Here is a 25,082-nt window from a genome sequence, read left to right as displayed (position 1 = left end):
GTGTTTTGGTATATCCTGTGTATGTATGAGGTTGATCCAAAATGGTAGGTTAAAAAAACAAGTTTATATGAAGCACGTAACTTTCGTTGGAAAGTATTGCAAATTATACACAGCAACTAGGTTTTAGGATGGTTGAATAGAAATAACAAAAATACAATACTTAGCATTCCAAGTACACAACAAGAGTACCTACTCAAAATATATAATCAAAGGTTCGTTAAAGCTCAATTACTTAGCCAATCAACTTCATATTATAGATATAAGAATCAGTATTTCAGCAACCTTCACATGTATAGCAAGAAATACCTTCTAAACTGAAAGATACACGTGGCACGCACTCATCAATTCTTTTATAAATGAAAATCAACAAAAAGTACGAGAGCTCTTAACAACTCAATCAAGTCGAAACGACTTCTAAGAAAACGGACAATTAAGTGCTTTTCAATTACCAAGACATCCAGTCGCCATTGTCACTAATAAAATATTTAACTATAGAGTACGTCTAGAATTAAATAAGTTTAAGTTTAGTCTTCTAGATAAATTAGTAGTTAAGAAATACATTTGGTCATATAAAAGTTAAGCTACGTTTTCCACTTAAGAAGGAAGAAACATAACAAGGACCAGTTTGACCAACTATTGATTACGTAAACGGTCGATTATATGAAAACTGATTTCAACAACACAGCAGGAAACTTTGTTGTTCCACCTTAAGGAACATTTACATTACAAATAATTTGATTTTCATAGACAATGGGTTTCCATTTCTGTCAACAGCGGTTTACTAATTCAGACAGTATAAATAAATGTATTATGTGTGAAAGACGACATGGTTCCAAAAAATATCTCTTGAGATGTCGAGAGAACATACTTACCATGCTGCGCGGACCACTAACAAAAATTAGAACTGGCAAAATTACATAAGGATGATAATGATTATATTTTAACCGAATTAAAAAAAGGGGGAATTTTCAGATTAAACATTAAGGCGTATTTTTCGAAATTACGAAGGAAACATGCAAAAAATCTTGTACACAAGATGTTGTAAACTTGCATATGCATATGTAACTGCATATCCCGTTCTCGCGAGGTCCCGTGGGCGCTGAGCTGAAATGACACGCTCATAGGAAGCGGTGTAAACCGGTTTATTGTTTAACAACCTTATTTGCTTCTGTAAACTTCTATTGCCTTGCAGTTTGCTATAAATACATTTTAGAGGAATATTGGTGTTCTGCATAAGCCTACTTTTTGGTTTATTCAACTTTGTGCTTTCGTATGTGAGAATCATATACCTACCTAATATAACTTTTATATTCTTAATTTCTATGTGCTAAGCAATAAAAGGTGCTATAAAAAGTTTATACAACTCAATGACTATACTTTACTACATACACTTTTTAACTGCCGAAGCCGACCCCAACATAGTTGGGAAAAGGCTCGGAGGATGATGATGACTTTTTAACTGATATTTCAAAAAGAAGGATATTCTCAATTGGACAGCTTGAAGTATATTTTTGTGAAAGAACATAACATTCATGCTTGTGATTCAGCCTCTGGAGGAATAAAAAGTCTTGTCTTTGTGGTATAAAAACTGTGAAGACTGAATGTACCACTCAACTTCACATCAACTCTTGGCAAACAGTTCCACAGCGGTAATGTCTTCTATCAATAATTCATGCTTTGACACACACACCATTAATCAGTCACTAACATTACTTGAAAACTAAAATAAAAACAGCAATAACAAAAAGGCTGAAAATCCAATAACTCTTCACACATAATGTACCTACTTACAAAACATACTTATGAGACAAATGTTTTTGGCTATATTTCACTCTTAATATTCCAGCCTCATGCTAATGTAATGTAGTTATTAACATAAGCCGTTTTAAACCTTTGAATCATAAATCTGAGCTAACTTTTCTCAACAATCTTATTATTGGATATAATATATATAGTAAATAGTATACTTGAACATGTCAGACAGTCGCTCCAGGTACTGAGCTGCATCTGGTCAAACTTGAAGCCGGCCTTAACATACGTTATCGGAAAATTCTAGACGTATAATGATAAAAAAGTAGCTTACACCAAAATAACAATGTTATTGAAATAAAAAATCTACTAGGTATTCAATCATACCTGGGTCACTGAGATGGGTCGCCTGAAATTAATCTTTTACAGCCAATGAAACAGAAAGCTGACCGGCCCAACATCACACCCAAAAGTTGAAATCCCTTATGAAAACACACCGTGATTGAAATATATTTAAATATTCATTGGGAGACGCGGTTTAATTAAAAGCTTTATATGTAGGTCGAATCCACGGTAGAATAAATTGTTTTCAATAGTAAATGAGGTGGTATTTACTGAACATTCGAGTCGAAAACAAATTGATCTAGAACGATAAGGAGTTATCGGGAAAATCTTGGAAATACTGGAACCTGCTGTGTTCAAACTTCAAGTAAATTGGTGTTGCTGTGATTAAAAGGTATTGGGAAATACGATAATTATGGACTCGCATATTCAATAGTAGAGATCACTTATGATTTTTAAACCAATTTTTGAAAACATCCTGAAAAATGATCTTTTCTGTGAAAACACCTGTTTATAATGGTTTCTAAACTACAAGCTAGTGCGAGACGGACAACGAGGTAAATGTTTTTAACTTTGCAACTGTCTTGTGTTAGGAATCGATAATCTTGACATTTACTTTGAGACCATTTTCACTCTTTTTTTAGGGTTCCGTACCTCAAAAGGAAAAAACGGAACCCTTATATGTCCGTCTGTCTGTCTGTCTGTCTGTCTGTCAAGACCCTTTATCTCAAGAACGCGTGGACGTATCAAGCTGAAATGCACATGAAATACTCAGGTCTATTGTCCCTTTAAGCTGTGAAAATATCAAACTTCTAAGAGAAGCCAATCAAAAGATACAGCCGATTATGTCGATATTTTCAACAAATTTTCGACACTCGCAAAGGAATCAAAACCTACAGGATACTTCCCGTAAACTCAGAGTCTTGAAATTTGGCATGAAGCATTGTCATATAATGCATATATAGGAAAAATTACGAAAATCTCATTTTTTTAGTTATATAATGTAAAAAAAAATATTTTAATAAAATGAAACTTACTACCTTATTTCTCACAAACGAATAAAGGTATAAAATTGAAATTTATACCAAATACCTAGGTCTATTGCCCCTTTAGGCAGTGAAAAAATCAAACTTCTAAGTTAACGCGATCAAAAGATACAGTAGTTATACCGACACCTTAGACGAATTTCCGTCACACGCTAGGGAATCAAAACCTACAAGGTACTTCCCGTGAACTCAGAATCTTGAAATTCGGCAAGAAGCACCGTTATATAGTACAGATAAAGGAAAAATTGCGAAAATGATAAATTGAAGTTACATAAAATATTAAAATATTATCAAATCAAATATTTTCCTCATTTCAATGGGGAATTTAAACGACCAAGTTTGACGGATTTGAGAAAACATTTCTTTGTAGTAAAAGAGTATACTCGCCGTTTATTTCCATTGTCATCAGGTCAGGATCTGATGATGGAAATCCTGAGAAATCGAGGGCAACTATCAGAAATTGTAGGCATGCATAGGATTAAAACTTGATTCTCAGATGTATGTCTGGTGATACTATCAAACAGTGAAGGTTTAGAGCTTACCTGATGATGGAGACGTGAGAAAGTCGAGAGAACTCCTCAACGGTATGTTTTAGTAACGTCGTGTTTGGGCTTATATTATTCGTATTGACGAGAACTTTTCACAAAAGTTAAAAATAAAAACTTTTTACAAAAAAAAAACGACTTCTAAAAACAACAAGAAAACTGTTTATATGCATCGGTCTAGATCTCGGTGGTTAAATAAATATAGATGCATTCTCTAGACACCGACTTCTAGACCGATGCACCTATCATCTTTTTAATTTCTTTCTTGCTTTTGTTTTCTTGTTGCTTTTTTATATGTTTGAAGATGGATTTGTTTGTAAAATGCTACAAAATAAAATAAAGCCGACTTTATAAAACAAAGAAAAGGACAGAATTCCACTTTTGTCAAGGCTCTAGAAACGTAAAGCCAGCAGCCCCGAATCCTACACTCTAGCAGTCGTTGTTACAATTCGACAGTTACAAGTCGTCAGGCAGTTTCGAAAAAAACCTGAAACTGGGGCTCGTTAGGTGATTAATCCCTCAAAAATAAAAGATCCCATTAGTACTGAATTCTCACCACCTAAAATAAAATAAGCTCCAACACGAGGATACGGTATAAATTGTAAAGGAGTTCCCATAACTATATCTGATCTTTGCTATCGATCCCACAATGGCAGTCAAACTTATCTATATGGAAAGTCTTCGCCAATACGAATAAATTAAGCCCAAACACGTGATAGTTGCAACATACCGTTCAGGAGTTCCCTCGACTCTCTGTAGTCTCCATTATCAAATCAGCTAAAAACCTTCACTGTTTACCAGTACCGTCAAAAATACACTTACATGTCTGGTTTTGACTCGATGCGTGCCTACAATATTCAAGAGTTGCCCTCGATTTCTCAGGGTTTCCAGATCCTCATCAGATCCTGGTCATCCGAATTGACATCCTCCTTCTTTATGAAAAGTCTTTAACAATGAAAACTAGCATTGCAACCTGTACAGTCCTCTGAAACTGCTTGTCTTTTATATTTTTCAAACGATCCTGGACATTCGTCTCCATGGAATTTTGATAAAATATTTATATTCAAAGAAACGTCATACTATTCTCCACGATTTAAAACTACTTTGATTCATGTCCGCCAGTTTTTACAAAATGGGTCAGATATGCCCAATGACCTTAATTAGCTATTTTCAATCAGATTTCTGAATGCTGACTACAAAATGTTGTATATAAATAACTTTAATAAAATAACTTTTACAAGGTACTGGCCTACTATTTTAGTTATATTATAAAATAAAAAATATTAACTATTTTGGTCTCACAAAATAATCATAACTATGATTGTTCTAAACTGAACGGTTGGCGCGAGACTCACTTTTTATCTATACAGGATTTGTACGGAACCCTCGGTGCGCGAGTCCGACTCGCACTTGGCCGGTTTATTTTTCTATCTACATATAAATACTTTAATGCATTTCCACACTCACTTACACTCTAAAACCCAAAAAACATTACACTCTCATACACAAAAACAGCATCACAAACAGAACTGAAATTAAAAACAAAACTTCTACTACAAACTGGCCTTCAATTTGAATCTGAACTTCTCGAGGTACAGGTAAATACGACTCCACTAGCGGACTACTTATCTGACTCCAAGTCAAAGTTTCGCAAGCAATAACATGTGGCACGAACAAACAACTACTAGTGCTCTGATAGTATGTGAAAGGAGGTCTACTGTAAGTCAACGATGCGAAAAATAGCGACGAGAATTACACAATATGAACTGATGTTTTCGGCCAGATTCCGAGTTATTTTGTCTGCGGATAGCTATTGATAATACCATAAAAACATAAATAAACAGCATAAGAACACTCTGAAAACAGCTATAAGTAATCTTAAAAGTGTAAAAACACGAACTTGAAAGTAGTTAGGTAATACCATTATAGGCAAATTTCGAGACCGAGTGTTAAGATAGTTATCAAAAAGGCAATCGGTCAATTATAATCGTTATATGTTTTGTTTTGCTAAGATCCAATTCATAGTAGACCCCTGGAGCGTTGAAATAGGTTTGGGATAGACTGAACTGAGATAAAGGCGGCAACAAGTCCGACTATTCGTCTTTCACGATAGCCACTGGCTTGGAACGTAATTTATGAGATAAACACGTATACATATAGTAAGTCATAATACCTACATATTATGTAATGGTATAAACTATTTCCTGGCGAACATAATAGTGCACAAATTCATACAGTAAATGGCCTTAAACAGACTACAGGTCCTATGTGAATTGACTTTCCGGTCTTTCTTTTCAACATCTACCTCTATAAACTACTCAAATAAACTCCCAACTTTTTAAAGCACAAACTCACAAACTTCCCAATTTTAATTAAGGATATCATAGTTCAGACGTAGTTAGCTAACTAGCACCATTGTCTAATAAGTTCGACAGCTCTGAAACTGCGCCCACAAAGCAAGCTGGTTGTACAAGCATAAAATGCATTAATGAATTAATTAGGTCGGCCATTGTGGCCTGTTCTTGGGTGCTTTTTGCTGGGAATTTCTGTGGTGGTTAGATTATATCTGTAGTGCCAGTTTGAAAGTCGAGGTACCCTGTGGGGAAGCTTTGAACTTTTTGTGAAGCCTGCGCCAGACTTTTCTCTGGATTCGTGATTAATGCTCAATCCTTCTCCGTGTGAGAGGAGGCCTGTGCCCAGCAGTGGGACGATAAATAGGCTGTAACTATGTTTTTATTCAAATTGTTATAGTTTTGTTCGTACCACACCAATACACGTACTACACCAATTTTACATTTTTGATTTTAATCTAGTTAAAGTAGGTGACATAATATTCGTACATCTTAATTATTGCGAAGTCACTAGTAGCTACTTTTGTCATAGCGATTTCCTTCGTCAATCGGAAAGCACGTTAAATATTATTTAATCCGCTATAATATGAAAGTCAAGCTCTTTAATAATGGATTCAACTGGTAACTCATTGGTGAGTTCCAGGTAAAACATATTAATTATAGCTTTAGCCAGTAGGAAACCAGACACTGACTAGCTAACTACTTTGTACGGAGTTGGTCGGTTGCTGCCCTCCAACCTTATAAAGTTTCTCACAGAGCGTGTAAACCAACTTGTGTTATCTCATGATTTTATTTTCGCACTAGCTTAAACACACGATTTCGCCCGCGTCCCGAGGGAACCACTTTCCGCAACCGGGTAAAAGGCATCCTATGTCTTTTCTCAGGCAAAAGGTTTTGTAAAAATCTGGTACTCAGCTTCATATATTAGGCTGGACGCCAAACCCAACATAGTTGGGGGCTCGACAGATGATGACTAGACTTGGCGTGAGTACCCGTCAGACAGATGGCTTTCATTAAAGGACCATGGGCAAAAATGTATGAAGCCTGGGCTCACCCACCAACAGAGATGAGACCACTTTGAATATACTTGTAAAGCACTAAATATAAAGATTTAAACTAATTTTTGCGAAGAATCCATGGGGTTATTTTGCTATAAATATTTTTCTCCGACCATAAATAAACTAATATTCTGCAAAAAGTTGTGCTGTTATGGCATTGTAGGTTTTGTTATTGAACGCCTTTAACTAGTTTTAATTCCAGGTTTAATGTATACATGAAAAAAAAAACAGCTGCTATCAGTTAAAAATATTTTTGTTAACATTTCAATCAATATCAATAATAATGTCATCTAAATATCCTGCCGGTGGATTAAATTGTGTGTGCCTGCCTAACCCTAGATATCATATTATTGAAATGATATGAGCACAACTTCCTACTGTGCGTCTACCTATTAGACACGAGCAGTAATACTGAGCGATGGCATCTCGACACATTTCGTTTCTGTTAACCAGAATGTATACGTAATATGAACGTGCACGAACATGTCTTGACTATATCCTTCCTCTTAATAGCCAAATCGGTCTAGGAGTCTCCGAGTAATCGGTGAACATACAAAAAAAAAAAAAAAGATCTTGACGAATTGAGAACCTCCTCCTTTTTAAGAAGTCGGTTAATAATATAAATCCTGCGAATTAAGCGCACTACGACTCCTAACAATCGTCTTTTTCTACAAAACCTATTTAGGTGCATATCTTTTTTTTGCCATGGAATTGAAGGTAGTGCCCATAGTAACAATTTTAGTACAAACAAAATCCTTCACAACGGCATATGCTATAACTCTGTTGGACAATGAGCCCAATTTGTCTCATGGTCCTTTATCCTAGATGCAACCTCGGGAGGCAGCTATTTTTATTAAGTAGATAATATCACCTCAATACCATTTCATACTCCAAATCACACTACACACACTAAAACAATTACACAATACCCCATTGAGCATCCCCAGATTCAACTCGACACATTACTTGATTACCTACCAGCACTTACTGCTCAGAGCTATCGGAAACATATTCAAGCGTCCGACTCATTGGGCCGGGTAATCCGGTTAATCTTTCATTATCTATATTTGAGCTGGTAATGTGTAAAGTTAAAGCTTGTGCGTTTGTTTGTACGTTTTTGTAAGCTAAAATTGTAGGTGGTCGTTGAACTCATGGAAACTTCTTCCCATACTCGGATAAAATATAAATAGATTGTTACAGTGGTTTCGGAGCTTTCAAGGTACAAATAAAAAAATCTTTCCTCTTTATTGTATTAGTACATATAATAAGCCAATTGTAAATTCAAGTATTTTGTATTAAACCTACACGTTATTTATAAAGCAAGCCCATTTCAAAGCACTTTTAAGGTGAGAATAAGTACCTATAAGATATAAACTACCGATTCGACACAATACAATGAATTGAATCGATTGTGGCTTTGCATTGATGACCCAGTGGAATAAACCCAGCACTAGGTAAATAATTACATAGATTCCAAAACGCTATCTAGTTGCTTATCTAAGTTGGTTTTAACGGATTTTCCTCAGGACTCGAGTAAAACCGTGATAAAATACTAGTAGTTTAGCCTCAGCCCGTCAGATTGGTCGCGTTTACGCGTCAGTGATCATGAATTGTAAGTCCGGCCTCTTTGCCTCAATTGAATTGTAACTCAACTATGTAGTTCTGTTGAGGTATCGTAATGATAGCGGCTAAGTCAGAACTTTCGGTGAATGGAATCATCCATTGATAAAGTATGAAGTGGTCATTAGATTATATCTAGGTTATACTTTATAATATAAAGCTGTAGAGTTTATTTATTTGTTTGGACATTGAGCTAGGCTTGCTTGACTAGCCGTATGTTTTGCATAGCCTTAATAATGACAATAACCACTTTTATCCAGGTGTCCAATGCATGGCATGCTGGCTAAACATTATGATGAACTCAAAAAAACACTCAATCTTGAGAAGTTTTCATAAATTAAAATAATATTATATGTAATTGTAAAAAGAGCGTCAATAATTATTTTATAAACTCCCCGTGTGATGTATGACTACGTAACTACATGACACAACATTGTATCAACGGTGAAACAATTTAATTCCGAACGCATCATTTCATCCGCTCATTGCGTCAGATAATAACCCTCTTCATGCCCAATAAATACGGTTTTAAAGTAATAAAGCGAAAAACAAGCTTTCAATTTAAGAGTAAATAATGTTAAATTAAGTAAATAATACGTTCAATTGTTTGCACCGAAGTTTCTACGTGACGGAAAATTAAATTAGGTAGGAAAGGTAAATAATTTGGCTCTGTACTGGATATTTATTAATATTAATCAACATGAATGTGACTGCTTAAATAATGAGGCCAGTTTTCATTTTGGTCATTGAGAAGAGTATAGAACGATAAAAATATTGAAATTAAAAAGTCACTGTCAGATTCTATGACAAAAATAAATAAAATAAAAGATGAATCGTGTAACTTTTTGCCGTTCATACTCAATGCTGTTTGTTTCTAACAATATTCGCTTTAATACAATTTTAACCTGTCAACCGAAACGAAAGCTGAAAAATAAACTGAAAAAAAAAAAAAAAAACATTTTTCACCGAACACCGTTTTGAGCCAATCTGAAAGCAAAAACTTTTAATCCATTTTGAAAGTTCCATGTTTCGACCGAAAACGTGAATCTAACGAGTGGGACATTTCGCGTATTTTTGGAAAACCAATCCATCATGTGACCAAGTTTGCCAAGTTAGGTATTGATGGATAGAAACTAATATCTAGGATGAAAGAACAACTAAGAAGTTTTTGTATTAGGTTAGGTAGGCAAGTTAGTTTGGATAAGTTATTTATAGGACACCAGATGTACCTATCTACTTAACTTCTCGGTTTTTCACATCGGTTGTTGATACACGATACAAAACAATTGACAACTACAGTTTCGAGGGATCCCTGTATACGACAGACAATTAGGCTGGATAATAGGTCCAAACTGCAGTACAATAGTAGGTAACTGTACAATAGTAACCTTAATAAAGTGCGGTTTACGTTGACAGTAGGCCTTATGGTGAGCACACATTTATCGGAGTGGAGCGAGCCGAACGATCAGAGGTCTCGCGCTATCCGAGCTGAAAGCTCCGACAGGGCCAAAGAAATCGTTTTCCTTTTCTTTACACACGTCATACGCAACTGTTAATCGCGTCTCATTTGATGACGTATGTCATTTCAGATTTTCTTCTCTATTGGGACAAATCAATTCGTGTAAAGCCTTTATTACATGCATCGGGTCATGGCTCAGCTGCCGTGCCGTGTAACGAAGAAATGTTTGAGCTACATAGGCTTTCATACGGCATGGCGATCGTACTGATAACTTTCATATACTTTTCCACGACAACCAAGCCGTGATCATGTGACATGATCACGGCTTGGTTGCTTTTCACATGCACATGATTCATGTGCATGTGAAAAGGCTCTAAGTGTTGCAAGGTTCATAAGGTTTCAAATAAAGATTCTATATTTTTTCTTGATTCTCGTTCGTTTCGTTCGTCTCCGATAAATGTGCACTCCCTAACCGTTAGTCTTATCTTCAACAGCGTCCTATCCTAGCTTAAGATAGTATGACGTGATGGTCCGCAAGTAATTGGCCGAGCGACAATCGCCGAACACAGAGAACCAATTAGTCGAGCTATCTCGAGATGCAGTATCTACATCTTAGGAACTGGTGCAATCGCACTTTGATGTCCAACAGTCTTAATAGCATGTAGGATGGATTAAGGATTGAGTAATTGGATAATATGACTAATGTCTGTTGTCTCCTACGATCGTCGGTTTGCCGTTTTGTCTCTCTGTCTTGAAAATAAATCTTCAAAACACAGACAAAAATATATGGATGGAATAAAGACTGAAAGTTGTTAGTTTTGAGACACCATTGTTACAAACTTCAATAAACTCACTCAATTCACTAAATGGATAAGATAAAACTTTTCGTTGTACACTTTCCATAACTGACAAAAAAATCACTTCACACAGCGTTTGTAATCTTAAAGTTTCTTCACCATAAATAAACATTAAAAATCCTAATAAATTATAAAATTACCAAAACAAATAAAATAACATATTAAGCTAACATAAATTAAAGTCCACGACATGCCCCAAGTTCATAGGCGTTACGGTTCACACTCTGAATTATGAAATCTGAATAACATTTGGTAAAATAATTAAAAGTTGGCCCTTTGTAATGGCTCACGTATATAATTCTCTGTAGCTGAGAGTTGAGAACAAAATGTTTTGAACACAATATACCTTTATTTGTGTTAGTCGACAAACAGGGAACACGAGTTATCCAATAGTTAATAAAATATCATTGCATTTCAAATTCCAATTTTGAGCTTATTTTTTTTTCGAATTGTCGACAAATACAGCATGTTTTGAAAATGATACTCGACTAAATACGATTTCTGCTTTGACTGTTTTATAATGTTCATATCTAGTAATACTTTGACCACTTTTAGATTATTTTGTTTCCACTTCTCATCATGGCCTAGGCTTTTCCCAACTTTGGCAACTAGGTACCAGAGTGCTACATGGAGCGACTGCCTGTCTGTAACCAATATCCAATCCAAACAATACCCCTGTTAAGTCTGATTGTGAGAATTTCAGACTTCTGAGTACCCGTAATAACTCCCAAAGATGTTCAATGTTCGTCAGTATATTATAAAAGTTTATAACGACCTTCATGACCTGCAAAAAAAACCTAAAAATAACCCAATCGAAATGAGAACCTTTTTATTCAAATTCAGTAGCAGAAAAGAACTAAAGAAATATTAGCCTGATGAGAATAAATGTATTGTGAATTATACAACCAAATTGCGACTCAGACGTATTAAAAAAGCATTTACATTTAATTTTCTAGACAATGTTTACTTTTAAATATTTATCTTCTGTCTAATTTACAAACAAAGACTTAGATATTTTTATTTTGTAATTTGCATTTTAAAGTAATTTTTCAATGTGAGTTTCAATTTTAAAAATGAAAAGTTTTGTATACCCCTGTATATGAAAACATATGTTAATTTACATAAAATGCATGCGTTTCCACGAATTACAATTAGCCTTTCAGCAGCAGAATACACCTAATTGAAAACTCAACACTTCAAATACATTAATTGAAAAGCAAAATAATTTCAGTTTTTTGTGTGTAAACTTTTTTACCGGTACAATTCTGCATTTCAATAACAAACTGTAATTGGAAATAGTCGATAGTGCAACAATAAAATGCAAAAGTTAACTGAATTTGTTTTTTTTTTTTACTAAATACCACGGAGAAAGGAAAGATGAGCGGAGATGCCATAAGGCAGGGAGGTCAGGTGCCTTCTTGTTGGTCAAGTAACGTACGGTAAGCTTGACCAAAACGTCAACCAGTTACTATTAAACTATTGAGGCGTTCGGATTGGAGGCGTCTGTCAAAAATTGGCATTGATTGACCAGTGATTTGGTAAAAAAACATGAGTAGGTTACAAAGAAGGCGTGTACGAGCGCAGCTAGTAACATTCCTCATCCTCCAAACAACGCGCCTTTTGACGTGCTACTTTCTTAGGAGGTTTTGCTTTATGACATATCCTCTAGTTATTTTGTTCTCCATGCTAAAAACTGTTACGGAATCCAGTGGAAAAGTTTCGAATTGGCTGCCATTATTGTACGGACGACGTTCGATCTGATCGAAAAAGTTCTTAAACAATGTTCTTTAATAAATACGCCTTTAGAATTAAATGCTGTTGGTTGCAGTCTGATCACTGCTTGCCTTGAAGTAGGAACTTCATCGAAGGTATTTAAAATTAATTCGAATGAAAGTCAACAACTTCCTCATTGCATTTTTTTCTGATTTTAAGCATCTTCGCTAGTTCATTCACCCGTCTGCGCAAGATTCTTTTTAGTGGACATTGAGTTCTATCTACGAAACTGACATAAAATGTCTCAGGTATTAAACGATATTCACTTATTTTTCGATAAAATAAAGTCTGTATTTGATAGTGAATAAAACATTGTGTACATTTTATATTATTTAATGACTTTTACAAGCCATTGTCGACAAAACGGTGTAAAAGTACCTACTTCATTATTTTTGCATCGAATTTTATATTCGAACACTTACTAATATTAATAAGCTGTAAATGTTATATTTAATTCACGTCGTAAATAATACAATTAAAGTGAGTAGTTTATTTGTCCAACATGCCTCATAAATAAGCTGCTTATCATAACAATATTTATCATAAAAAATATAGGCTTTATTACAATGAGATATTTAGAATTATTGCCTAATTAATTGCATACATTTATTTCATTGTTGTTTCATCATCATCATCAAGAAGTACGATATAACTCTTATGAAATATTTATTTTATTTATTTATTTTCAGTTTTTGTACACACATATAATACTTACATAGAGAAGCCAGGAAATGTAGAATTTAAAAGTTGATTGTAATCATGACTAGAATTCCGAGTTCAAGTATCAGTCACCCTATACATACCTTTACTTAGAATATAGGTCTACATAGGTTTATATTACATAGTTCTATTCCTATACATAACAAACATTTGTGCGACCTAAAATTGTTCTAGTTTAGACCGTTAGCGCGTATAGGGTACATGTTTGTACGCACACGATATTGCAAAAACAAACAAAACAAAGCAAAAAATATATTCACACCAACTAAATAGTACCCAAAAATAAATATATTTTACTATAAACGAAACAACATGATTTTTGACAAAAAGGCTTATTTTGAAACTAGCTGTTTCAAACGCTTCCAGCGTGCAGCGGTGTCCTAAGAGAACTTATCATACCCAGATAAAAGGTAGCTAATATTATGTTTATCATGAGCTTTAGACTTTTTAGGCGTGATTACCAGACAGACACACAGACAGATACATAGTGACAGATACATAGTTAGTATTCATGAATAGGGATTAATAAAACCGAAATTGTATTTACTAGCATTGATTAAACAAACCCGATCTCATATCGACTTCAGTCAACAAAGTGTGTTGCAATATCAACGCGGTAGTTACACTGGCACGTCACATCCGGTCGAGACAACATGGCCGCTATCGTGCATCCGGTTGCGCTACGTTACACGCTGACGGATTTGCAGCAATGACGGATGGGTGAATTATTTTTTATTAGTATTAGTAATGAGATGCTTTTTTAATAGAGGCTAGGTCATTACTACTAAGTACTACACTCTTTAACAGTGAAAAGATCATGAAACCGTCAATTTTCCTTCAGAACAGGAGTTTGTAGTAGTTTGAATCAAGAAGTTATTTGTTGAATACGGACCTATTAGTTGAATTCATTCATTTGAAATCGAGTTTCGATGCCGTCTTTCTAGAGGTAATATACATTTTCTGGAATCATATATGTACGAACTTTTGACCAGAATAAATCGAGTGATTAATCGAAGTTAACATACCTCGATATACTCGATTCCCAAACTTTTTCTAATACCCATAGAACAAGAAACTTTTATTAATACCGTAAGTAAATACCAATTCCTCTCCATTACCAAAGCGATGTTTCCCCTAACGCAATAATATTGAGGGAAACGGAACGTATCACTAAATCTAATAAACCCAACGGTACACAAACGGTAAAGATTTATTCAATAAAGATCTGTTGTATTAATAGAATAAAGGTTTTGCGGTAAACGGATCAGGTAAATTGTGAATGAGTGGGGTACAAGATTTATGGGAGATAGCATTCGAAGCCTGGTAGTAAATCTAGCCGATCTGATAATGTATCATGGTACCTATAAGTCGCTCAGGTAGTAATCTTGTTCAGAAAAGAAACCTCGGATCTTTAGCTTATGCATTCTTAATTAAACCAATCAAACTCAAAATCGTTTCGTATTTCCAGTAGGTCTCATAAGATCTTTTGGAATTTCGATAGTATTGAAAACAGCTGAGAATCAATGACGGCTGTAGGCAATGATGTAAAAGATTTTCGGAAACGGTAGCTGATCCCAAAAGTGATCAACAGCACGGGACATACCCTCAACTTACATAGATGCACTCTCTATTCCTTCACGCGCATTCGGAGAGAGATCAGGCGCAGTACCAAAAGCTTTCCATACACTTCGGGGGTCCAAAATTAACCTCAATAAACAGCTTCTTTCCTGATGATATTCCTCACCTCATTCTTACTTGCAGCAGTAACTCAAAGCCTCAAGCGACTGACAGTTTATGTTCAAGATGGCGTCTCCCGTTAAATTGTTCGCACGCACGGAATTGCATGTTTTACTTTACGGCTTCGTGATAAATTGCTAGGTTTAGATTGGGAATTTAACATGTATGTTATTATTTTGTAGCTATATTGTAATGACTTTGTATAGGTAATGTTTGCTTAGGATATCATAACACATCGCGGACACTCCCCGACTAAGAAATAGAAGTACTCTCTAGCTCCGCTTAGCTTTTGTTCCGAGTGATCAGGCGAATAGTTCCACTGGAGTATTATTTCAATATTGAACTAGAATCAAGTTCACTAGACCCACATTCCCTACATAATGTTGCTCAGTAATAACTGTTCTGTATATTCTTTTTGAACATCATCGTCATCAGTCACTTTTAACCGATAAATTACTTGTAAAAACACTTAGTTACCTACTTACTTTCCACCCTCAAGTTTACAGTAGCCATTCAATAAAACACAAGGAAAATAAATTGCAAAGAGAAACTTCAGCCATCTACGACAAGAAGGCACGTTTTAGTGGACAATTACTGCAGTAGAAAAAACTTGTAGTCCGCCAATAAAAAACAAAAGAAAACTACGTTAGTCCGCACACACTACTGTGGACGGAGAGCTTGAGGCTGCCAGATTTTTGTTATTTTGAAGGTTTTATCAATACATATTTTGCATAAAATATTCAAACTGAAAAATGTTTAAATGGGCAGGTTAACATAGGTACTTATGTGCAAACTATAAATTTAGGAAAAAAAAACGTAGATATGTAATTATTTTTCAGGATGTCAAATCACCGAATACTTTTACGAGTATAAAAAGTTGTGCGTGTTTCTGTAGCTAATGTTTATTTGAAGGAAGATTTCTAATTTACTATGAAGATATCTACAACGACAAAAATTTAAATAGTAACCTAGTAAATTATTTTATATAACGCAGTAAATTATATCAGTGTAGAATATAAGCATAAAAAAATTACAGCTTTATTGACAAAGGTTCAGTGTTCCCGGGCTCTCAGTCCACATGTATTGCGTTCCCAACTTGTGTGGCAATTAACACCAGCCTGTATTGTTTTTATCGCCGCCATTTTGTCGACAAGCTTTTGTAACTATCCTATATGTTGCCATTTCGGGCAGTAAATGAGTGCAGTACTAATTAATACTTGCATTGGTGCCAGCAAAGTTGTTGGTTATCTTTGCGAGTACATAATAAATTGTTATAATTAGACAATTGTTTTCTGGAATATGTTCTCGTGTTAGTTGGTATTACTGAAAAGGTTTAAGGTAACGTTTTTTTAGGTAACGTTTTATATTTTTAGCAGTAAAATGTTTGAACTTCAGACGCATATTTTTGATACTTCTTTGAGGTAGCATTATCATCAGATGTACTCTCGCCCTGCTCCTACTGCTAACCATCGAAAGATTGCTTCTATGCTTCCGACTTGTGTATCATCGTCAGTTTTAATACCTATCAGTATTATGTAGCTCTCATATCATGTGGAAGATTATGTGTTTACTACGTAGAGTGGAGTAACTTACAAGAGAAAGCGATTTTTTTTTTGTGAACATCCTTACGGAATTTTGACACTTAGCTATAGATAAGAAAACTTGTCTGTCATTTATATTTATTTATTGAATTACTAATATCAGAATACAAATTGAATGCTAGCTTTACGCCATTTTTCGCCACCTAATTGGTAATTTTACACCATAATCTCCACGACTGCATTACAGTGCAAAAAGTTTCATAACAAAGAAGTCTAATGCTTTATGCAGACCAGAACAAAAAACCTATTAAGTAAGGAGGCAAAGTGATAATCGACCTCGTTTCTCATCCAATATACATTTTAAAGACGTTGGAATATAAAAGTCGATGTAATGATAAGTCACAAATGCTTCGCCGAGACCATCATAAAAGCCTCAATGACTGCCTCGGTAGACTTTGAAAGTCGTAAATTACGACTTACGAGGCCAGATAACGCCTTTATTGCTTTGTATTTTTTTGCTTTCATTACCAAATCCTTGGAAATGAGGTACTTATGGAGTAATTGTAACATCGCTGCAGGCTGTTGAGGAATATTGTTACATAAAGTTAAGCCGAGGATGTGTTATTTAGTGAAGGAAAGTATCCACCAAATCCAGTAAAGAATCAAAAGCGTGGTTATATAAAATGCGATGTTCATGGCAATATGAAGAAAGTAACAACCAGGAAAAGGCTGAAAAAAGTTTCGTCATTTAGAAGTCAGTAGTAATAGCTACTAAGGTAGCTGTTGTGAAGAAGCAGAATAAACGTATCAACAGCTACTCGCATTAAAGACACTTTTTTCGAAGGAAGATCTGGGGTTTGAATTATGTCGTACGCCAGCCGTTTCCGAACTTACGTAATTGATTAAAATCATCGCTCGCTAATCACTCATTACTTAAGGCAACAGCTACATATTTGTATTCCGCAACTTATGCTTCCCTTGCAATAACAACGTGGAGTTTGAATATCGATAACCGTGATATTGTCTCCTCTGCCTAACGTTTTGATATTCATAATCTTTCATATATTGAACAAAGCTTTAACAAAGTTTCCTCAAAAACTGCAAAAAATGTTTATTGCAAAATAACTTATTTCAAGTTATATAGACTTTATTTTGGGCTTGAATTTCAAAACATCCTATCTGTATTACAGCATGTATAGGATGTATTTACTAACTTCTATTTTATCTTGCGTCTGTTACCTAAATAACTAGATATACCTTATCTATTTTATCTATTTATAGATAAAATAGATTTATAGATAAGGTATATCTAGTTATTTAGGTAAGAGTAAAACATTAAAGAAATTAAGGATTTTTTATCGATCGAAAAAGGTTTGTTGGATGTGGTATGGTATACCATATTTTTTTATCGCATAAAGATGTTACAAACAAATAAAACCATCAGTGAGTAAGCTTGGAAAAATTAGAAAAACTTTGGTTTGAACAAGCAATTCAAAGGATCAAACTTCACCACGACATGTACTCGTACCCACATATCTGTCCCGATAACTCAGAATAGTTACAAGCTTTCAGTTTTAAAGATTGCACTAGTTGCCGCGGCGAATAGCTTGGCGAGCAACCAACTTGCCAACTGCGCTTAACTTGCAACTTGTTAGAAAAACTCGTCGAGATAGGACTTATAACTTGAAGCATTGAGAATTAGATCTTAGGTAGAGGAATTAGTAGTTCGTGTTTTGGTATTTGGATTTAGAATGATTATGTTTTTGTGTCTAATTAGAGAGAAATGGAAGAAAAACACATTTTGCGCTGATCCCAAATGTCTTGGGAACAGGGCAGGAAGAAAGGTCTAATTATATTGATACGAAACTTTACCTAACTCCTTTAGCTTACTTTTTTAAGATATCAGTTACATGAGGAATCCAGGTCTATCTATGTATGACCCATTCCATTATAATATTTTGATAAATGTCTTAATAAAAGACATTGTTAAAAATCAAATCATGAGTAAGTTTTAGCAAAACCTGTAGAAATAAGAACAAGCAACTCCTAGGATCAGACTTCACCACGACATGTACTCGTACCAACATATCTGTCCCGATAACTCAGCATAGTTACAAGCTTTCAGTTTTAAAGATTGCACTAGTTGCCGACGCGAATAGCTTGGCGAGCAACCAACTTGCCAACTGCGCTTAACTTGCAACTTGTTAGGAAAAACTCGACGAGATAGGACTTATAACTTAAAACTTTGAGAATAAGATCTTAGGTAGAGGAATTAATAGTTAGTGTTTTGGTATTTGGATTTATAATTATAATGTTAAAACATATGCGTCCATTTTGGATACTTAACTTGCACTGAGAAATCATCAAAAGACCCCTTTTGCTGTATAAGACAGTGTCAGACTCTTACTGACTAAAACTCACTATATTCTTTCTTAAAACCAAGACCTTTATATACCACGGCTGTGGTAACTCTTTCGAACAATCGGCAATCAAGCAGTACATAAAAAAGGTCTTATTCTACCTACCTGTCTATCACTCGTTCCATTATAATACTATTATTTGTATCTTAATCAAAGAAATGTGAATGTGAAAAGTTTTCAATATTCAGACAGATCAAAACTGGTACTTCAAACTAAGTGATAAATGCGGTTCATTGAACCTCCATTTTAGTTTGAACTGGCTAAAACACACATTCTACACACTTGGCGCGTAAATTTGAATTTAAATATAGAACAGTGGCTGGAGTTTTCAAATGTAGATACGAACCTTTAGCTTCAATTTACTTTTTATTTTATAAAATGGCAGTTTTTATTAACCCCTCTGCTCGACAAGATTTTGACATATGACTTTACCGTTGATTCGGCGGGATATTTTGAATCGCGACATGGAAGTCAAAAATTTGTACTAACTTTCAACACATGAATTCTAAGTCCGTAATGCCTGATCAGAAGTATTTTAACTATAACTTTAGAGCTCACTTATTTGACAACAACGTGCAAAGGTCAAATGGGGTCAGTTAATTCAGAAAAAGATAATAATTACGGTGTTTTTAAGTCTATCGAAAAGTTAGGCATTTCAAATTTGGTGAAAACTTACCAATAAATAATCGCATCACTTTCTCAAACACAACACAAACGTCATATTTATAACATTTTCAATCCGTTGCAATACATTTCGTGCACTTATTTATGTTCAATAACTAAAAAATCAGCACATAAAATACACAATAAAAATGAACAATTTACAAGATCAAAGAGAAGTAGACTTTGGAATGGAGTATGTATTTTTTTTTTTCAATCAGCGGTGTGCATTCGGTACCTAAATCGGATATTTATTATAAATAATCGAATACCAATTTTATATATACATACCTATTTTTTAATAGCAACTTATTTCAATTTTATTTATTAATTTTAAATTATAGGTTCAATTTGTTTTTGTTGTTAAGAAAAAAGATATTTAAGTTTTATGAAAGGTTTTAGCATTAAATTTTTATATGTATTATTTATTTTGGTGTTGCGTCATTTGTAATAATTTTTAACTTTAATTGAATTTTTATTACCTATTACGGAATTTTAATTTATTCTTATATTATTTCTCAACAATTCTAAGATTTTTGTTTCGGCGGAGGGTAAGCCTGGTGTTCTGAAATATAATGCAATTTGTAACTACCAAAGTAATGTACTTATTTGATGATGAGAAACAATAATAATAATTGATTGATTTTAAAGTCACCAAATATTTTTAACCGAATCCCAAAAAGGAGGTGGTTCTCAATTTGGATGTTTGTTTTTGGTCGAAAGGGTATATTCCCCATATTTGTTATTAGGTCCAGGATCTGATGATGGAAACCTTGAGAAATCGAGGGCAACTCTCGAAAATTGTAAGCATAGATAAGGTTATAACTTGACACTCAGATGTATGTCTGATAACACTATGAGACAGTAAAGGTTTGGAGCTGACCTGATGATGGAGACCAGAGAAGGTCGAGGGAACTCGACAACCGAACTTCTCTCGTCTCCATCTCCTTCACTGTTGCAGAGGCCTCGTAAATACGAATAATATAAGCACAAACACGAGAAAGTTTAAATATTCAGTTGTCGTGTTCCCTCGACCTTCACTGGTCTCCATCATCAGGTCAGCTCAAAGCCTTCACTGTTGAATAGTCCTACCAGGCAAACACCTGAGTGATAAGATTACAACCTATGTATTTCTGCAACTTTCGAAAGTCGCCCTCGATTTCTCAAGGTTCCATCATCAGATCCTGACCTGATGATAATGGGACCACCTCGGAAGTATACGCTATCAAACAAAAAAGAATCATCAAAATCGATAAATAAATGGCTGAGTTAACAAACATACAAAAAAAAACGGTCGAATTGAGAACCTCCGCTTTTTGGGAAGTCGGTTAAAAATAAGTCGGCGGCGGCCATCTTTCCATCTTGGACCAGCTTTCGATGAACAGCGAACTATTTGCCCTTTCAAACAATAAAATCGTCATAAAATTTTGCGATAACTACACCTAACTACGGCTCTCGTCAAATAGCTTTGCCGCTCAGTTAAAAAGTTGGAAGTAACGAATCGCCATTAAGTTTGGCAGGTCTACAGGAATCCTGCACATAAAACACCCGAAGAAATAAATAAGTCTTCATTTGCCGTCTTCAGAAACCCTAAAAACCGAAGATTTTTTTATTCCGGCTACAACGTATTTTCTACCACTGATTTTCTAGCATTTTTTTCAAAATAAATTAAGTCATTTTACTTTTCCTAATTTATTTTCAGATTATGGTAAGTATACAAAAGTGCAATTTAGTGATATTATAATATCAAAATATAAAATTATTAAATCGATTCTTTATTTTAACGAATCGGATCATTCGATGCAAAACTTCTATCACCGTCGCCATCTTGTCTATGCGTCTTCAAATTTAAAAAAACAACTAATGTAAACAAACATGGCGAGTTCGATCATAATTCCCGGTAATTACGATTGGATTTTAAAAAGGTATATTTCTAACGGGATGCTAAATATGAACGGTTTGAATGCGTAAAAATAATTTAAATTTATTTAGTTATTTTATTTAGTATATCACAAATGTGGTTTGATTGGAAAGAAAATAAATATGAGCGTAAATAATTAGGAAAGTGTATGACTGATTCGCAGACCCCAATTGGGGTCTAAACCGAGCTTACGGTGACATTGATGTTCAGACCCCGATTGGGGTCCGCTACGGATTTGACGGTTAAAAACATTCTAGATCTTGTACCATTTTATTAACTACACTTTATGGTAATCTCCAAAAAATTATGTAAGGAGGCTCAAGATAAACCAATTTCTCAGTTTGCCCAACAAATCAGATGCGGGGCTCTCTCAAGCGAAATATTAAAATTTTATATGAGGATAATTTTCTTAATTTAAAGACTTTAAATGTATTCTAAGTTTTGAGATCAAATTATGATTTAACGAGCATACATAAGTTTGGGTTGCAAATTAGAAAACGCAATTGAGTTAGAACAGCAATTAACTTTAAATTATGATCCTTTTAGGTTAAAAGGTAGAAACTTAGACAAATTATTATAATAAAATGACCTACATTATGTCAGTCCCAGGCTGAGCAGAATAAATTAGGGTTTTCTAGGAGACTCTAGTAACTCTAGTAGACTAGCGTTTTCACATTAGCGAATTTACCACTCGAATTCACATTTTAGGGTTCCGTAGTAAACTAGGAACTCTTATTTTCTTTCGGCAGTACCAGCGTAAATTGCAGCTTTTAACTTGAGTTTTCTAAGCTACTCTAAACCATGCCAAGTGAAATTGCGTTTGAGCATAAAAATAATCGAGCGGTAAAATTCGCATTCGTAAATAAAGCAAGCTGTAAGGGTCGGTTCATATCTAACGGAATATGCGTCGCGTATTATCGGTCGCGTAACGCCAGAGCTGACAAATATACGGTAAAACATTCAATCATTCACACCTAACCGATGATGCGTTAGTGCGTCGATCATACATTTACGATACGCTCGACGCATTTTCAGTCAGATATGAACCGACCCTAAAAAGACAAATAAATAAAAAAAAACTGCACAAAATTCAAACAGAGCGTAGGTTTGAAAATCGAACAGTGATGCCATAGTTCCGAGAGGCATTGATGACGCGACTGATTTCCTCGGGGATATCGTGATCGAAAGCTGGACGATACTCTATCTGGGGCTTACATTGTCTATGCTCTAGTATTTTCTATTATTTTATACAAGCTTCTGAACTCGGTTTTACCCGCGTCTGGAGGGTATGTCCCGCTTGTGAGTAAAAAGGTAGCCTATGTCTTAATCTGAATTATAACCTTTATTATTGCCAAGTTTGATCAAAATTCATTTAGAAATATTTGAGAGAAAGAGGAACAAACATCCAAACAAACTTATTCGTTATTGTGTAATATTAGTAAAATAATTCTGGAGTTCAGACTATCTTGCAGGATGTTAGAATGTTGCATTCCATAGACAATATTCGTAGGTCAAAATAAAATACATACTTAGTAGTACTTTGTCTAGCCAATTTTATTCTGTGTCAAAGGGTTGATTAAGAGTATGTAATTTAATCAGCAAAGAAACTTAAGTGTTAGGCTAGATTAATAGCTGGATTATATTTATTTACTTTTACAACTTAAACTTTGACATCAATCTCGTTTGATTGATTTAAAAACGACGGATTAATATACAAGTATTTACTTAAGTATTTTATTTATGATCCTTATTATTTCACCCTGTGAGAGATTCTATTAATTTACTCAGTAAAAGAAATACCTACTACAAAAATCTACTAGGTACTAATGTAAATAAGTATTTATTCGAGGTCAGGCAAGTATTAATGCAAATGACTGATTAAAGGTGAAGGAAAACATCTCGAGGAAACCTGGACTAAAGTCTGAAATCACCAACCCGCAGTGAGCAAAGCGTGGTGATAAACGCTCAATCCTTCTTCGTGTGCAAGGAGGCCTGTGCCCAGCAGTGTGACGATAAAAAAGGCCTGCTTCAATGACTACTAATATCTTACAATTAACATGGCTGCCAGCGACCATAAATTAACAGCAGGCCAATTCGATGTCTCGTGCCGTTTTCGCATCAATCTGAGAGACACATCGATATATTGTCAGTGAAATCCCAGTTGAACTATTCAGAATTACATACGATTGTCCAATAAATCTTGGAATGATCCGAAACTATTCTATATAAACTCGTACCATTTGTTTGAGAGGTAACGTTTTGTTTAAGCGTATGTACGAATTAACCAGCCGTTTAACATGGTTTATCATGGCATAATTGTGTAATGTTTGATGCATAAGAATAGGAAACAATTCAATAATTAAATTAATTCATGTGTACTTTCATAGTGAACGTTATAAAATGACCAACATCTGTCTCATAATTGAAAATGGCTATTGAAAACTCTTTGCTCCTTCGATTTCTCTATTCATATTTAAGTCGATAGCATAGTAGTTGAAACATCGATGCATAACTTAAGATTGCTCTAAAACTTTTGACAGAACTATCGGAGTGAAAGTTACCACGAAAAACTTAACATTAAATACAAACAGGGTGCCATCGATATACATAGCTTCAAAGTTGTCGAAATAAATAACTGCCTACATTATTTTTAAATAAAAGAAACACTTTTTCTCCCAAAGTTTATTTGTCGAACTGTTTTAAAATGCCACACACCTACTAACGACTCCAAAAATAAAATTTCTAAAAATAAAAAGAACTCTTTACACGTACACTTGCTTTCACGAATACCTTGTAAAGGTCGGGGCTGTTCCCTTTCACTTGCCCTCGGCTCAGGAATAATTAGTGCCTAATGCTTTAGGCTAATTGACACTCATCCCGGTTATTACGCTAATCACTGCCACGTGGTGATTTAAAGCGTTTTAACTTGTATGTTGAAGGGAAAATTTATGGTTGAAAACTTGTATGGTTGAGTAAAGAAAAAGTTTACAGACTTAATTACGCATTTAATGGTTTCAAAATAAATAAATAAAATTATCTGGACTTATTACATAAAGAGAACAGATTTAATTGTTTGTTTGTTCCTTTGTCTGAATCGGTTCTTTTAGCGCTACACTGTCAGCGCTGAACATTTGCTATGTTTTATCCGGGTACGGGTATAAGCTTCCGAGGGACAGGTGACGGTCGAGTGAAACCACGTGAAACAGCTAGTACCTATATATACCTAATATCGAGTATTAACTCTTACTGTTTCACCAACTTGGTCTTATAATCTCAATAACTA

The sequence above is a fragment of the Helicoverpa armigera genome, chromosome 11 (assembly GCF_030705265.1).
Source record: "Helicoverpa armigera isolate CAAS_96S chromosome 11, ASM3070526v1, whole genome shotgun sequence".
In the NCBI taxonomy this organism is placed as follows: domain Eukaryota; kingdom Metazoa; phylum Arthropoda; class Insecta; order Lepidoptera; family Noctuidae; genus Helicoverpa; species Helicoverpa armigera.
This window is presented reverse-complemented; position numbering follows the sequence as displayed.